Here is a 17,664-nt window from a genome sequence, read left to right on the forward strand (position 1 = left end):
TAATTTTACCAAGAAAAGCGTTTGAAAAATGACCAAAGATCAGCCATGCGACTCTGTGGTGCAAGCTGATAGGTTCTTTCAATGAGAAATGGAGGTTACAGTGAGGCACTTACAATGGAAGTGAATGAGGGCCAATTTTTGAACATTAATATAATCACTCTTTCGAAAGTATAGCCATAAGACATAAAGGATATGCGTGTAAACATGATTTTAATAAAATCACTTACAAACCTTTTCTGTGTAAAGTTATTGCCAATTGTACAACTTTGTTACCATGATGATGTAATGTCAACAAACCCTAAGGCAGTAAAAATGACAATTTAAGCAACTTTTCAGCTCAAATAATACACAAGATTTCAGAATCAGAATGATCTTTATTGTCATTATACACAGGTACAATGAAACACTGTTTGGCTTCTCTCTAGTAATTAAAATAAGACAGCTAAATAAAAACAGTACCAAAATATAGCAGCACAACTTTGGAGAAGACAGTAGTAGCAGCTACATGTGTTGAAGCTGACTATTTGCAACTGTGAAAGTGATGTTAATGCAAGTATGCTAGTCCTTGATGTATGTGTGTGTGTATACATGTATGCATTTGGCAGATGCTTTTATCCAAAGCAACTTACAGTGCACTTATTACAAGGACAATCCCCAGTTAAGGTCCTTGTTTAAGGACACAATTGTGGTGGCTGTGGGTATCAAACCAACAGCCTTCTGATTACCAGTTATGTGCTTTAGCCCACTACGCCGCCGCCGCCGCCACCACCACTCCACAGTCCTTGGTGTGCGAGTGCATGCATGCTCATTTTCTTTTCACTGCTCTGTGGGAGGGATGCCACAACTCTGGCATAGAAGCTATTCCTCAGTCTGTTGGTTCTCGATTTTATTGTCCTGAACCTTTTGCCGGACGGCAGCGGTTCAAACAGGGAGTGGACGAGATGTGTGGTATCTCTTATTATGCTGCTTGCTTTCTTTCTCAATCTGCTGGCATAGATGGTGTCCAGTTCAGGGAGCTCCATCCTGACAATGCGTTAGGCCTTCTTCACCACGCGTTGCAGGTCTTTCCGCTCAGCAGCTGTGCAGCTGGCATACCACACCATGGTGCAATTAATCAGGATGGTTTCAACTGTGCCCCTGTAGAAATTCAGCAGCAGTTTCTGTGGGAGTTGAGCCTGTTTCAGTCTTTGTTGGGCCTTTTTTACCAGTGTTGAGGTGTTGGTGGTCCATGTCCACTGTTTTGACATAGTGACTCCAAGGAACTTTAGGCTTTCCACACTCTCCACTACTTCTCCATGTATATGGGGGGGGGGGGGGTGCTTTGTCCTTTTGTTCTCCTGAAGTCAATGATCATCTCTTTTGTCTTTGAGGTGTTAAGGACCAGGTCGTTTTCCTTACACCACTCAGCCAGATGATCCACCTCTTGTCTGTAAGCGGTTTCATCCTCATCCGGAATCAGGCCAGCTACTGTGGTGTCGTCTGCAAATTTAATTATGGAGTTGGAGGTGTAGATGGGGGTGCAGTCGTGGGTGAAAAGAGTGAATAGTATAGGGATCAGCACACCCCTGTGGAGAGCCTGTGATTAAGATGAACACAGAGAGGAACTAAGGCCCAGACTGTTTAGTTTGCTGACCAGTTTATGGGGGATGACTGTATTGAATGCGGAGCTGAAGTCCACGAATAGCATCCTCGCATAACTGTTTGGTGTTCCTCTAAGTGTGTCAGAGCAGTGTGGAGAGCTGTTGTGATGGTGTCTTCTGTGGAGTGGTTTGCGTGGTAGGCAAACTGGTGCATGTCCAGATCGGGTGGGATGATGGTTTTGATGTGTGAGAGCACGAGTCTCTCAAAGCACTTCATGGCTATGGGTGTTAGTGCCACAGGGCAGTATTCATTCATGTCCTTCACGGCTGATTGTTTGGGCACTGGAATGATGTTTTAACAGAAGAATTAATGCAAGTGCTTTTAGAAAATCATAAGCTTCACATTTGTGTTTAAACCCTCCAAAAATTGGCCACATTCACATTGCCTCATTGTAACCTCAATTTTTGCTTTTTTAAAGAAAAGGAGGAAAAAATCAAATATCGTTTTTGTGGTATTCAATATTATGCCACAAATGCTGTCGATTGTGCTAAACTTGTGCCGAAACAAACCTTTAAGCTGGTTTCTTCTGCAGCGTGAAAATGCTGTTTGCTCAGGTGGTTGCTGGGAGTTTCCTTCTGTCAGCTTGCATGTTAAGGCCTGCTTTGGCCATGACACACATGTTTTGTGTTTGCATTTGTGCAGCTTTCCTGCTTTGTTGGGGGATCATTTATGTATATTTGTATAGCAGCATGTCCACATGTTCGATGCAGCATGTCTTGCATTTTGTCTCATTGTGGAGCACCAGCAGCATGTCCACATGCTAACTCAGTATGTATGTGTATTTTTTAGCAGTAGCAAGACTCCGTACTTGCTCCAGCAGCAGCAGCGTAGCAGATCTAGTCAGCCAAGACCAATATCCTATTAATATGTTGTACCCAAATTCACATGCTATATCTTTTTGAGAGTTGGAATGACTGGACATTAATAGTTATATAAAATGCGTACGCACAAATGTTTTCAGGGTGTAAGGAAATATTTTATAATTTAATGGCTATGTCACTTGACATTTTTTAGAGACATTAAATCAAAATATTTTTTGAAAATGAGTGATAGACTGATATATTGGCCAGGCCAGTTAATCGGCCGATATTTGGCCATTTTGCGATCATCGGACGATTAACAAGAGTTTACTTTCCCTTGTGTCAGTTTCAAAATCAATGGATAATCAACACTTTTTCTGTTTTCAAGGTTTTTTCTTATCAAGTTTATGCAAATGCGGGCAAATATTGCATAAAGTGTTTTTCACTTTTGTTTCTCCAAATTTTGTGTACATCTGATTTGGTGCTGTTAGTACCAAATAGTATTATGTTTATTGGAATTTAAATCTCTCTAGATATCAGCTATTGAAAAACCCATATCGGTCGACCACTATTGAAAATGGTATAAAAGTTTTTTTTTTTTTTAATTTATGAAACTACCATAAATAGATACATAATCTATAGGCCTGGGTTTCGTTACAGATTTCCATTTTTGATTCGAATCTGATTCTCAAGCTCTAAATTTGATTCCAATTAATTTGGCTGTATTTCAATTGTAATGTCTATTTTGCTTACATATGAAAGAATATCTCTCTCAGCCAATGCTGTAAATTATACAGGGAACCTTCTTGTTACATTACAAAAATAGTCAATTAAAAAAAATTAAAAACAGGACCCAAACTATGCAGTTAAATTGCATTTTATTTAACAGATATCATAATCAACACAACCAAAACTGAAGTCAACTTTAAAGTTAAAGATCAGTCTTGGGATTTTAAGAATCAATATTGTGATTATTTATTTATTTATTTTTTTTCAAATTAAGATCATGACTATTTAGAAAATCTATATTTTTACTCAGCCCTACTGAGATCAGATACAAAATCTGAGAAAAGTGGTGAAAACAACCTTTATCTGAATATCAGAAACCTGGTCTTTTTTATTTTATATATATATATATATATATATATATATATATATATATATATATATATATATATATAATATACATTTACACATTTGGCAGATGCTTTTATCCAAAGTGACTTACAGTGCCCTTATTACAGGGACAGTCCCCCTGGAGCAACCTGGAGTTAAGTGCCTTGCTCAAGGACACTGTGGCAGTGGCTGTGGGAATTGAACCAACCTTTTGCTTACTAGTTCAGTGCTTTAGTCCACTACGCCACCACCACTCCACTGTGTTGAATATATCCCAATTTAGAATGCCCAATTCCCACTACTTAGTAGGTCCTCGTGATGGTGAGGTTACTCACCTCAATCCAGGTGGTGGAGAACAAGTCTCAGTTGCCTCCGCTTCTGAGACCGTCAATCCACGCATCTTATCACGTGGCTCGCTGTGCTTGACACCGCGGAGACTCGCAGCATGTGGAGGCTCATGCTACTCTCTGCGATCCATGTACAACTTAGCACACGCCCCACTGAGAGCGAGAACCACTAATCGCGACCATGAGGAGGTTACCCCATGTGACTCTACCCTCCCTAGCAACCGGGCCAATTTGTTTGCTTAGGAGACCTGGCTGGAGTCACTCAGCACGCCCTAGATTTGAACTCGTGACTCCAGGGGTGGTAGTCAGCGTCAATACTCTCTGAACTACCCAGGCCCCCAGAAACCTGGATTTTGAATAATCATATTTCTTTAAGATATAGGAGGTTTTCCATCAAGCTCCCAGGATATTTTCTGTTATGCATCCCAATTACAGATACATGTGATATTTATGTCTGAGCAATTGATTTGGACCATTCAGACCCATAAGCCCATTGTACATCCTTGTCCAGTGTCCCTCATTACGTTCTAGGTGAATGTCTAAATGAAACCAACAGCCATTTAGTCTCAGTCTCTCTCTCTCTCTCTCTCTCTCTCTAAATATATAGAATGTGATGCTGATCAGAACTCAAGATCTCTTACGTCTTTCCGACCATGAGTCTATTTCCACGACTACTCTGCAATAACTGAGGCTCGGAAAAGAACTAGTAGGAATCACAATTTTGGAAAACACACCACCAGGAATTACTTATTTGTCTTAATCACTTTATATCTTTCCAGAATATAAATATACCAGGAATCTCTTTATATCTTCTTTGTGCAAGCAGAATTTCATTCTGCTGTGTTTTAAATATTTGGTGCTACGATATCTGGCTTGGAGGTAATATCAACCTACAAATTGTTTCTCTGCATATTACACATAATTTATTGCACATAACGGTTCTCTGCATATTACAAAATGTTTACACACACGTCAGCTTTAACCAGTATGGACCAATATGGAAATAGGGTAGAATTATTTTTCACCATTTGTATTGCATCTCCTTTTGGTAATGAGGATATGGGTAGAATTAGTCATCTTTTGGCAAATGATATTAATGTAAATGGTGTTAAATTAAATCAATATCTCTCTCCACACATACCATCTATCAATGGATCCACAATTTTCTCTCCTCCTCCTTACCTTGACTGTGACACTCCTTCCTTTCCTCTACAATGCTGACTTATTTACAGTCACCTGCACTTGTGAATAATGAAGTTGCTCCCTTGCATGCGTCTCTTTGAAGGCTTATTTGCCAAGAGCGTCCTCAATCTTTCACTGACCTCATGGTCCATGTAGTTATGCCTTCAAAACAGACTTTAAAAAACCTTTTGAATCTTCTGTTGAGCCCTCTTTGGCATCTTCTATTATTAATTCCTGACTGGCTAGAGGCAAAGAACTGAAGCCCTGAAGGTGCTCACTCACAAGCTTTTCATATTAGCTATGGGCTTTAATGGCAGCCATTTTTGGCTTGGCTTTTGTGGTTGGGTGTTTGGTGAGTGTTCAGTATGTTTTCTAACATTATGCCATCTCTGTGTTCAGATGATGTGATTTGGATGGAAGTGTTGAAAGTTTAGTCATCATCTTAGCAGTGGTTGTATGATCGATGGTTGGTTGAAAGAATTAACATGACATCTGATGGAGCAGGTAAAAGCAGTAATTGGTTTAATGTTCCTTTTTTTTTCTTTACTTAAGCATTGTAGTTTCTAAATATTTGCTTGGTTATGTCTAAAGCTTACTTGAAATGGTATAGATCATCAGACATGACGTTATAGTGCTTTGGAAGGCTGTCTGAAACCAGCATCCTTATTGGTGTCTTCATATGCAAATCGCTGTTTGCGCAGTCATTGACTAGCTGGGCAGCAAGCCATCAAGGTAGCTGCACTAGCTTTCAGCCACAGCCATAATCAATGTGATCTGGAGGTTGCATTTTTGCTAATAAAGGAATAGTTCACCCAAAAATGAAAATTCTCATAATTTACTCGCCCTCGTGCCATCCCAGATGTGTATGACTTTCTTCTGCAGAACACAAATTAAGATTTTTAAAAGGATTTCTCAGCTCTTTTGGTCCTCACACTGCAAGTGAATGGTGACCAGAACTTTGAATCTCCAAAAAGCACAAAGGCAGCATAAAAGTAATCCCTACGACTCCAGTTGTTAAATGAATGTCTTCAGAAGCAATATGATAAGTGCAGGTGAGAAACTGATCAATAATAATGTCATTTTTTACTATAAATCTCCACTTTCACATTCTTGTTTTTGGCGATTCACATTCTTTGTGCATATCTCCACCTACTGGGTAGGGAGTAGAATTTCTAGCAAAAAAAAATGACTTAAATATTGATCTCTTTCTCACCCACACCTATTATATCGCTTCTGAAGACATGGATTTAACCACTGGAGTTGTATGGATTACCTTTATGCTGCCTTCTATTTTCCTTTTTGGGTGAACTATCCCTTTAAGATAACATTTTTACTCTACTGACAGTCAGGTTTATGGTTGGTTTGGGTTAGTGCGGATGTTTAATACAATATGCATTCCTTGTGACTGTATTACATCATTTTCAACTAACAACAACTTGCATTTTGGTGCCACTTTGTGGACATTTCACCTGGAAACTGGAGCTCATGTGTGCCCATACATTCAACAACACTTCCAGCTTTGGCCATCTGGGGCAGTGCTTTAAATATCGGGAAGCACAGAGCAATTTCAGCTAAAGAACTTTTGACCTACAGTCGCCGAATTCAGAGTGTGATCAGTCTGCATACTTAGAATTAGGGATTTGAACAAACCACACAAACTTCAGCACGTAACTCTTCCTGCATCATTTGTGCTTAAATTGTGTGGCTTGTACTTTTCTTAGCAATCAAACTTATGATTTACACATGGCAAATGTTTAAATGTGCACAAAACAACAACCACAACAACAAAAATCCCTTTAGATTTACATTAAAGGAGGAACCTGAGCCATATATTTTGGGACAAAAATATCAGAGATTTAGGGGTGGGCTCTTCTGGCTTGGGCTAGTAAGCAACTACCTAGCAACCACTCAGAACACCTTAGCAACATCCTAACCACAACCCTAAGCACCCTAGCATAGTGGTGGCGTGTTTTTTGCAGGAGCAAGCACCACTCTTGTTTCTTCAGACAATGTAAAAATCTACTTTGGTTTAATTATGTCATATGAAATATTAACATATAAAGTGTGTAGTGCTACAGACCATATACAAATATGTTCTTTAGCAAACCTGGTCTTATAGAATCACATTACTATACCTACATTTTTCACGATTTTTAAATGGTATACGTATCGCGGCAGTTTCCTGCTTCGCTTCAACAATAGTGTTTTTGATCTCGTATTTGCTTTATGACACTATCAGTTAGGTTTGATCAGTTCAGGTTTAGGGTAGGGAGGTCGGATTTATTAATTGAAAACTCAATTGAGCATTCACCTTTAAAACCTCATCTGTTTGAGAGAAAATTTAACTCTCTTTAACATTTAACTCTCACAGTGGACATTTCACCCCAGAACTGCTGCAATCATTTTGCATTATATTACAGAAAACAGTGCTGAATTAGCGCAGAACAGTGCTTTTGCTGGTTTTGATAGCAGATATTCATAGGACTCATCTATGAGATTCCTTATGCCTGAAACCAGCCTTGTGTGATACCATTCAATACAAAAAATGCCAGTGTATGACTATGCAGGGTGAAACCTAATGCAACATATTCATATATACTCCATTTGTCAAGCGACCGCAGGGTCCTAAAGGAAAACCCCAAATAACTGTGTGCTGAATAGTAAAAATCATCTGTAATAGCTTCCGGCATGAAAAAGATGTTTGCCGTTGTAGGGGAATACAAATGTATTTAAATAAATTACAAACTTGCATTTTATACAACGTGTATTATTAATACATTTTAATGAAAGATGGATTTCACTGTCTGACCTTGGGATTGTTTCTGTAAGTTATCCGTTATTTGCTTGAGCTTCAGAAATATATCTAGTACATTTATAAAAAAAGAGATTTGAGTCTTCAAGAACCTACAGTAGTAAAAAATATTAAACCTTGCAAAATTGTAACATTTTAAAATGAATAGTCAGCTTTGTTCTTTCATTGTCATACTGTATATTATTATTATTGAAACCTTTCAGACATTTTGAAGAGTTTGACAAAAAGATGCACTTAAAAAAGCTGTTTTGACAAATCCCAGAACCTAGCCTATATAGCAGTAAAAAAATATAAACATGACAAAATGTTAACATTTTCAGTTAACTTTGTCATGGTAAGATTTATTATTATCATCATCATAATTTAAACCTACACTGTAAAAAAAAAAAAAAAAGTTGAGGAAACCTTAAATCAAGGCAAGTAAAGACGCTGACTACCACACCTGGAGTCGCAAATTCGAATCCAGGGCGTGCTGAGTGACTCCAGTCAGGTTTCCTAAGCAACCAAATTGGCCCAGTTGCTAGGGAGGGTAGAGTCACATGGGGTAACCTCCTCGTGGTTGCTATAATGTGGTTGTGGTTCTCGCTCTCGGTGGGGAGCGTGGTGAGTTGTGCATGGATGCTGCAGAGAATATCGTGAAGCCTCCACACGCGCTATGTCTCCGCCGTAACGCGCTCAACAAGCCACGTGATAAGATACAACGCGGAGGCAACTGAGATTCGTCTTCTGCCAACCGGATTGAGACAAGTCACTATGCACTATGAATTGGCCATTTCAAATTGGGGAGAAATTTGGGAGAGGAAAAACAAAATCAAGGCAACACGATGCAGTAAGATTTGAGTTATCTCAACAACTGTCTTAATAACTGTCCTCAGTAGCATTGTTTTGTCAATGTGAATTTGCTTGTTCACCAAATGCAAAATTATTTTTGAGAAAACGACTAATTTCTTGTTCAGCCATCTATCAATTCACAATATGAGAACTTTCATTTACTCACCATTTCAATTACTTTTACATGAAGTTAACCGCAATCGTTACCTCTGAAGAGAGGTATGTATTGTAAGGCAAGGCAGTATATACAATTGTTTGACAAAGACACCCAATAGACTTCAATCCAACACACAAACCTCAATAACAGTGACAATCAACAAACCTTGAAACTAAAATATGACGTCCTAACATTACCACACAACTATTAACTAACAGTGGCAACAAATATACTAAAATAACAGCATAAAGTCAGCAAACAGCAAAAAATAAGCCTGTAATGCTAAACGCATAATCTATTCATGTTGCAAGGCATACTGGGAACTTGCAAATCAGCAACATTGTTCAATATGAAATTGTTCATTCAGACAACTCTGTTAGGCTAGTTGGGACAAGAAAATGGTGCAATATTGTTGGTCTAACATGTGTTTTTATGTAGATGCAAAGTAATTCACATTTCGTAGCATCTGTGACAAAAACAAAATTCATTTTGTGTATTCCAGAGAATAAAATACACTTGAAACAGCAGTTTGGACAAGAAATTCCATCAAAAATAGATACTTCGTCAACAATTGTCTTGTAAGAAAAGTGTTCCCGAATTAATGTGGATAGCATGGTTCAGGTAACTTGGTTTTTGATTAATTTGATGGCAAATGTTTGAATTCACATTAAAATCTTTCACTTTTGGTTGCAAACTTTGACATCGAGTCAAATCCAAGACGTTGTTGACATCACTTCTAAAACCCTAGTCTAAAGGAAGTACATGGAAAAATTACTGTGGTCTTTTTCAGGAGAAACATCTGAGAAGTAGAAGACTGAATCTGAAGTCTCCATTTGCTACGTAGTTAATCTCGCTGATGTCTTGGAGAAACAACTGAGATATTAAAGAGATCTCCATTTGTAATTGCTTTTTTCTTGCAGGTTAGTACTGGAATATATACCCTCCCTGTTGATGCTGCAAAAACTGATGTCGAAAACATTACCTTGATTCTTTGGTATTTATAAATCGGAAGGACAATATCAAAGCAACATTAGTGATGTGTTGTACTAATGATGATTACCTTCACGCAGAATTACAAATTGCTTTTTTATTGCAATGAAATGGATATCAAACATTACAACTACATAAAGGAAGTCAATGACTTTTAGATCCTTGTTTGGGAATGGTATGCCAACCAAGTGCCTCTTTTTCTGTAATATAACTCCTCGTGTGTGATGTTATTCCTCAGTGTATGGCTAGTGTGTCTAATGGGCTGGAAGTTGCTTGGGATTTACCGCACAGTCGTTAAACCCCCTGTCTCTGGAGATGGACTACTCTGCACACATCAGATAAACCCTACTTAGTTCCCCCAGCAATGATAAATGGGCATATTTGCATGCCATATCGTTAATATTCCTCCACATTTTGTCCCTTTTTTTTTATCTGTCCTCATCGATGTATCTTAAAGAAAAGCCACAGTTCTCTAGTCAGCAATGTATCAATCTGTGGTCAGATTTGCCAAGTCTGCAACTAAGTCAATCAGACAACTGTTTTCATCAAATCCAAAACCAATTTACTGGGGCTATGTTCCACACAAAGTTTCAAACTATGTTTAAAGTAATAGTTCACCGCAAAATGAAATTTCTCTCATTTACTCGCCCTCATGCCATCCCAGATGCTTACCATTTTTCATTTTTCTCCCTACAGAACACAAAGATTTTTAGAAGAATATCAACAGGGTCCAAAACTTTGAAGCTCAAAAAAAGTACATAAAGGCAACATAAAAGTAATCCATATGACTTCAGTGGTTAAATCCATGTCTTCAGAAGTGATATGATAGGTATGGGAGAGAAATATTTTTTTTTTTTTTTTTTTTTTTTTTTACTATAAATTCTCCTTCTTGCCCAGTAGGTGGTGATATGCACTGAGAATGCAAATTACCAAAAACAAAAGAAAAATGTGAAAGTGAAAATGGAGATTTATAGTGAAAAGGACTTAATTATTGATCTGTTTCTCACCCGCACTTATATCACTTCTGAAGACAACCAGTGCAGTCATATTGATTACTTTTATGTTACCTTTATGTGCTTTTTTTGAGCTTCAAAGTTTTGGATCCTGTTGACTTAACGTTGCATGGACCTACAGTGCTGAGATATTCTTCTAAAAATCTTCATTTGTGTACTGCAGAAGAAAGTAAGTCATACACATCAGGGATGGCATGAGGGTGAATAAATGATGAGAGAATAATTCTTTCTGTGTACTCTTTTGGTGATAAGATCAGCACTTCAGACCAGACCTCTGGTGGTGAACGCGTGTCATGACTGTGATGTGACAGTATTTCACAGCTCAATGACATGTCTGTAATTAAATGCCTTATTAAGCGGCACTCCAGTGGGAACACTTGCAACACTAGTTAAAGAGTGAATACGGTTCACTAAATGAATAAACTTTTTAATGAGTTCTTGTGTTCTCATAGAGCCATTTGCTGATAAACGATGCGGTCCATGTTCTCGTTTAACTTCTTAATTGTGATTCTCTCAGTTTAAGCTGCCATAGTTTGTCCAGCGTTTAATTGAAATGCTCTGCAAATGTGTGTGTGTGTGTGTGTGTGTGTGTGTGTGTGTGTGTGTAGAAATTATATCTATTTTTAGTGTCAAAAAGTCTAAGACCACAAGAGAAAATTCTTCTAAAAATGAATACAGATTTTCTCATTTAATAAGGAATTTATCAGCATTAACAACTTTTTTTGAAAAGTTTCAATAAAAAATATTCCAGTACACGAATTTCAGAATGTCCTTTGTTTAGTCATTGTCACAAATTTCGCTTGAATTTTATTAGCGACAAATAGTGTAGAATAGTATTTATTTATTCTTAAACGAATGCTCAAATATTTTTTTTATAGATTTACATATTTCAGTTTCATAATTCAATCAAACTGAACTGAGTAATCATTTGGCTAAACTTACTGTGTACTTTTAACTGCATTTTTGTTTATTTATTTTTCTAAAAAGCTTTATTCAATTTTCAATGTGGTCTCAGACTTTTGGGCACCACTGTTTATTGCTGTAACAGTCTATTTTGAGTCTTTTTTTTTTTTTTTTTTTTTTTTGAGAAAGAAATGAACCTAATAAAGGACTGATTAAAGGTTTACTAATATGACTACTTTATAGACCCTTATTCCTTTGACAGAATTAACCCTACTTGCCTATAAACAAATGAATGGATGTTTGCTTTGATTTTGCATTGTAAACCTCATTTAAACTTCATCATTTTGCCTGAAGCCTGTTCGCATTAGCCTGTTTTTCTAAGCCTCATTGGACAGATTGTTGAAAGCATAAATGAATGATAAACTTTTACCAATGCATAATAAACATTTATGAGTTTATTCCCTTAAGACACATGTTAAACCACAATTAAGTATTTAGGGGAATCGTTGCCTGTATCTTATTCATGTTAAATGAAAGCGTCACTTAGATCATTTTGGTTTCTCATATCACCCTGAGGGGATTCTTTTGCGATTAAAGACTGGCTGACGATTACCCTGCTAATTACATGGCTACATGCCAAATAGAGAATTAATAATGATTTGATATTATTATTATTATTTGACAATAATTTGAGTTGAAATTACATTATGATGTGAGAAAAACATTGCGGAGTCTCCAGAAATATCTGAATTCCACTTCCGGTTTGCGTCAAAGATCTGATTGTGTTTGGATCGCAAAATGACCGTCTGACTATCATTATGACACTTTTCACAAGAGTACTTGCAAAATAAAAAAAAACTAAGTAACTCGAAGTAGGAAAGATACAGTACCCAGATGAAATACCACTTTATTCCTGGATGTGCATGTGCATCTAAAGGCTACAAGCCCCTAGCTTCAGTTGCTAGTGTGCCTCTTGAGGCCAGGGGAGTGAGGTTTACACATACCGCACAGCTATCACATACCAGCTGGCTCCCATTACACTCACCCCCCATAACCTCACTCCCATCTGGGTCACGGCACCACTGTAACCGGTCCTCCTTGATCCGCTCAGAGCGAGATTCGATCCGGCATCTCCGGCATGGGAGGCAGGCAGCTAACGAGGAGGCTAAAGGCTACAGCCTCTAGTGTGAGTTGCTAGTGCGTCTCTTGAGGCCAGGGGAGTGAGGTTTACACACACCGTACAGCTATCATGAGAGAGACACCGTACAGCTATCATGCGGTCATTTTTCAGAAATATCAAACTGCTGGATAGTGTGATTTTAACCAATCATATTCAAGTATTTTAGAGAGTTGTGTAATAAACGATGTAAAAAATACAGTGCTAGATTGCAGTGAGTATTTTAACAATAGAAAACGAATCACAAACTAAACAATACATACTTCATTAAATATTCATGCTCATTTTGTACAATTGCAGAAACTTTGGCACTGCATAGTTTCAGAATCTGAGAGAAACCGTTTAAAATGTCGAACAATAGCAACAAATGCATTAACTGGAGTGATGAAGAGACAGTATTTTTGTATTTCAGCAGACTTAAGACAACCAGCGTGCATCCGCATGGTGATTTTTATGGACAAGCTGTGCTGTAATTGTCCAGTCATTTGTTGTTATCTTCATAAATATGCAATTAAGAATGTTAAAGGCCCCTGCATACTTCAAATGCAATCGAAGAATGAATGGGTGTGATGTCATTTAGAAGAAAATCTGGCCAAAACTAAGTTGTTTTATTTAGTTCGTTTCGTTGGTTCATAACAGCTCATTTGGGCGATCTTTCAAGAAAATTTCTTACCAACTTCTTATCACCATTGGTCCACGTCATCGGTAGGTGTGACCTGGAGCTCCACCTACTTTGAGGCTGACAGCTAATTCACGTTTTGTTTTTAACACACTTTCATACACCCATCTTTGCAGTAGTATTGGTGTCATCATAAATTACAATAGAGTGTCATTGGTTGCATGACACTCTGAATGCATATTATGGCTGCGTATAGTGTTAGCGCCTTAGCTCCATGAATTCAGAATGTAAACAAGACAAATTCTACACTATGTACTGCATATATATTACTTTAAATCATCATCAAATAGTAAAAACAGCTCTATTTTTAACTGATCTTGTGTGCATTCTACTCGTAGAATAAGGCATGAAGTCACCGATTACATGTTTTAATATCAGTTGATGTTTTACATGTAGTCTTGAGCGTCCTCATATTTAAATGCTTGGCTAAACGCCTCCCCCAGCAGCGTTGGCGATGTCTGAATGTTCGCAAACAGTATACCATTGCTCAGCTGTTTCGAACTTCTTTTTACCTTTGAACAAAGAACTTCTCCATAAGTGTGCTGGGGCCTTAATCCGGGCTTTACAAATGTACAGTGTGAAACCGCAAAACCTGACTACCTTGGATTGATTAACCCAGGGTTAAGTGGGAAACATGGAACAAGATAGCCCCGGATTATGTTAAAATAATCCTGGGTTAACAATTTAAAGTATGCAAAGCCTGATTGCCTCTCTTGTGTGACCATTCCTTCAGTTGACTGTAATGAAGGAAAGAACAGTGCAGATGTTCAAGCCTCCAAACACTGTATGCTCTACATCCAATCCAACTGAGACACTGCATAATTACTCATTGTGTTTTTAGCACCTACAGGATCTAATACAAGGCCTCATCAGTGTACATGTGTCCTCGGGGCAAAGCGCAGTTAGCAAGAGAGATTAAACACTGTATTGAGAACTTGGAAGGATATAGTCTCATTACTCTTTATTCTGTCATTTGTGATCCTGCTAGTGTCACTGCAGATTTGCTCTCTGCCTAAAGCTCCTTTCTTTTTCCTTCTGTCTTTTTCTACATGACCGAATGAGCTGGAGGACAGAAGGATGAACCTCATGCTGCCATCCATGGCCTGACCCATGCATTTTCTTTCTAGTCCTGCAGTTGCAGAAGCTGTAGACCTTTTTCCACTCCAAATGTTCTGTGCTCTTTTGGGGGAAATGGATTTAAATATTGTCCTATTGTCCAAGGAACTGCATGCAAATAGCGGGGGATTTATGTTGCATTTACTAAGAATAGGGTACAAAATACAAAATAGGGCTTTAAAGGTCAGTGAAAGCAGGTGCTTTACATTTAGAAAATGTTGATTGTCAAACTCTGGAAGTCAAACTAAATATTTTATAAGCCAATTTTGTTCTGCTCTAATTACCAAAAAGAAACTCACATTTGTTTGATGAATGGAGGCCCTCAACACCATTAATTATAAATGAATGGTCAGTATATTTAATGTGTCCTGGCCCTCTCAGATTTTGATTGGTTCTGTTTTTTAAAGTAGCTTAATTCTTACTGTGAATCTACACACAAAAACCCTCTTTCATGAGCATGTTTGTCTTTGCAAATGGGAAAATAACGTAAGGTCGAGTTATCATCTTCCTGTCATCTTTTACTATCAGCTCTGGGGAAATGGTTTCTCTGAACTGTTGTTAACATTCTGTGCCTCCCATCAAAAAGTGTTGACGCAGAACAATTTGCTCTTCACAAAATGAAGTAATGGGCAGCCTCGTAAATACTGGGAAAGAAGAGGGATGCTGCTTACGGTGGACATCTTTATTTGTTTCAAGACGGTTAACTCAGGCTCAGGTGCTATTGTCCTAACTCGGGCATAAAATTTTAGTTTCAAACTACAGTATTATCTGCATAATCTTTTGTGCTGATGAAACAATTCGAGCAAAATTGTTCAAATGTTATAGGTAAATACCGTTTAAAAAACAAAACAAAAAAAAAATGTTTTGTTTTGATTGACAAAAGCATTGTTGAAATACAGTGTTTTCATTAACACAGTCGAATTCATTAGGATGTTTCTTGGTATAAAAATGTGTTCAGTAATTTTATTCAGCTTGATCTGAAGATCATCTGAGCCAATTTTGGTGAAGATTAGACATAAGTTGGTGGCACGGTTGGTGGTGCTGATAAGGTAGTTCATTGATCCCTTTAGGGAAATGGAATGGTCATTGAAATCCTGCTAATATCAGGGATTTTAAATAGTTTTTTTTTTTTTTCAGAAGTGGAAAAGTCATGGAAATTTCTGTAGTGAAAATAGATTTTCCTAGTTTTTGTATATATAATATATACATACTGTATTTTGTGTGTGTGTGTGTGTGTGTGTGTGTGTGTATACACATATATATTTATATGAAAATATATAGCCTAAGTGTGTATGTGTGTGTGTGTGTGTATGTATGTATATATATATATATATATATACTCAGCAAAAAAAGAAACGTCCTCTCACTTTCAACTTTTATTTTCAGCAAACTTGACATATGTAAATATTTGTATGAACATTAAAAGATTAAATGACTAAGACATAAACTGAACAAGTTTCACAGACATGTGACTAACAGAAATGGAATAATGTGTCCCTGAACAAAGGAGTCAAAATCAAAAGTAACAGTCAGTATCAAGTGTGGCCACCAGCTGCATTAAGTACTGCAGTGCATCTCCTCCTCATGGACTACACCAGATTTGCCAGTTCTTGCTGTGAGATGTTACCCCACTCTTCCACCAAGGCACCTGCAACTTCCCGGACATTTCTGGGAAGAACGGCCCTAGCCCTCACCCTCCGATCCAACAGGTCCCAGACGTGCTCAATGAGATTGAGATCCGGGCTCTTCGCTGGCCATGGCAGAACACTGACATTCCGATCTTGCAGAAAATCACACACAGAACGAGCAGTATGGCTGGTGGCATTGTCATGCTGGAGGGTCATGACAGGATGAGCCTGCAGGAAGGGTACCACATGAGGGAGAAGGATGTCTTCCCTGTAACGCACAGGGTTGAGATTGCCTGCAATGACAACAAGCTCAGTCCGATGATGCTGTGACACACTGCCCTAGACCATGACGGACCCTCCACCTCCAAATCGATCCCGCTCCAGAGTACAGGCCTCGGTGTAACACTCATTCCTTCGACCATCACCCCTGTTGAGACAAAACCGCGACTCGTCAGTGAAGAGCACTTTTTGCCAGTCCTGTCTGGTCCAGTGAAGGTGGGTTTGTGCCCATAGGCGACGTTGTTGCCGGTGATGTCTGGTAAGGACCTGCCTTACAACAGGCCTACAAGCCCTCAGTCCAGCCTCTCTCAGTCTATTGCGGACAGTCTGAGCACTGATGGAGGGATCGTGTGTTCCTGGTGAAACTCTGGCAGTTGTTGTTGCCATCCTGTACCTGTCCCACAGGTGTGATATTCGGATGTACTGATCCTGTGCACTTATTACATGTGGTCTGCCACTGCGAGGAGGATCAGCTGTCCTTCCTGTCTCCCTGTAGCGCTGTCTTAGGCATCTCACAGTACGGACGTTGCAATTTATTGCCCTGGCCACATCTGCAGTCCTCATGCCTCCATGCAGCATGTCTAAGGCACGTTCACGCAGATGAGCAGGGACCCTGGGCATCTTTCTTTTGGTGTTTTTCAGAGTCAGTAGAAAGGTCTCTTTAGTGTCCTAAGTTTTTATAACTGTGACCTTACTTGCTTACCGTCTGTAAGCTGTTAGTGTCTTAACGACCGTTCCACAGGTGCATGTTCATTAATTGTTTATGGTTCATTGAACAAGCATGTAAAATATTTTTTAAACCTATACAATAAAGATCTGTAAAGTTATTTGGATTTTTACAAAATTATATTTAAAATACAGTGTCCTGAAAAAGGGACATTTTTTTTGCTGAGTTTATATACACACACACAATTAGGCTTGTATATATATTACACACATATACAGTATAGCACTGTGTGCCTTGCGAGGATTTACTTACTCTCTACAAAGATA

This window comes from Myxocyprinus asiaticus, chromosome 8 (genome assembly GCF_019703515.2).
Source record: "Myxocyprinus asiaticus isolate MX2 ecotype Aquarium Trade chromosome 8, UBuf_Myxa_2, whole genome shotgun sequence".
Classification (NCBI taxonomy): Eukaryota; Metazoa; Chordata; class Actinopteri; order Cypriniformes; family Catostomidae; genus Myxocyprinus; species Myxocyprinus asiaticus.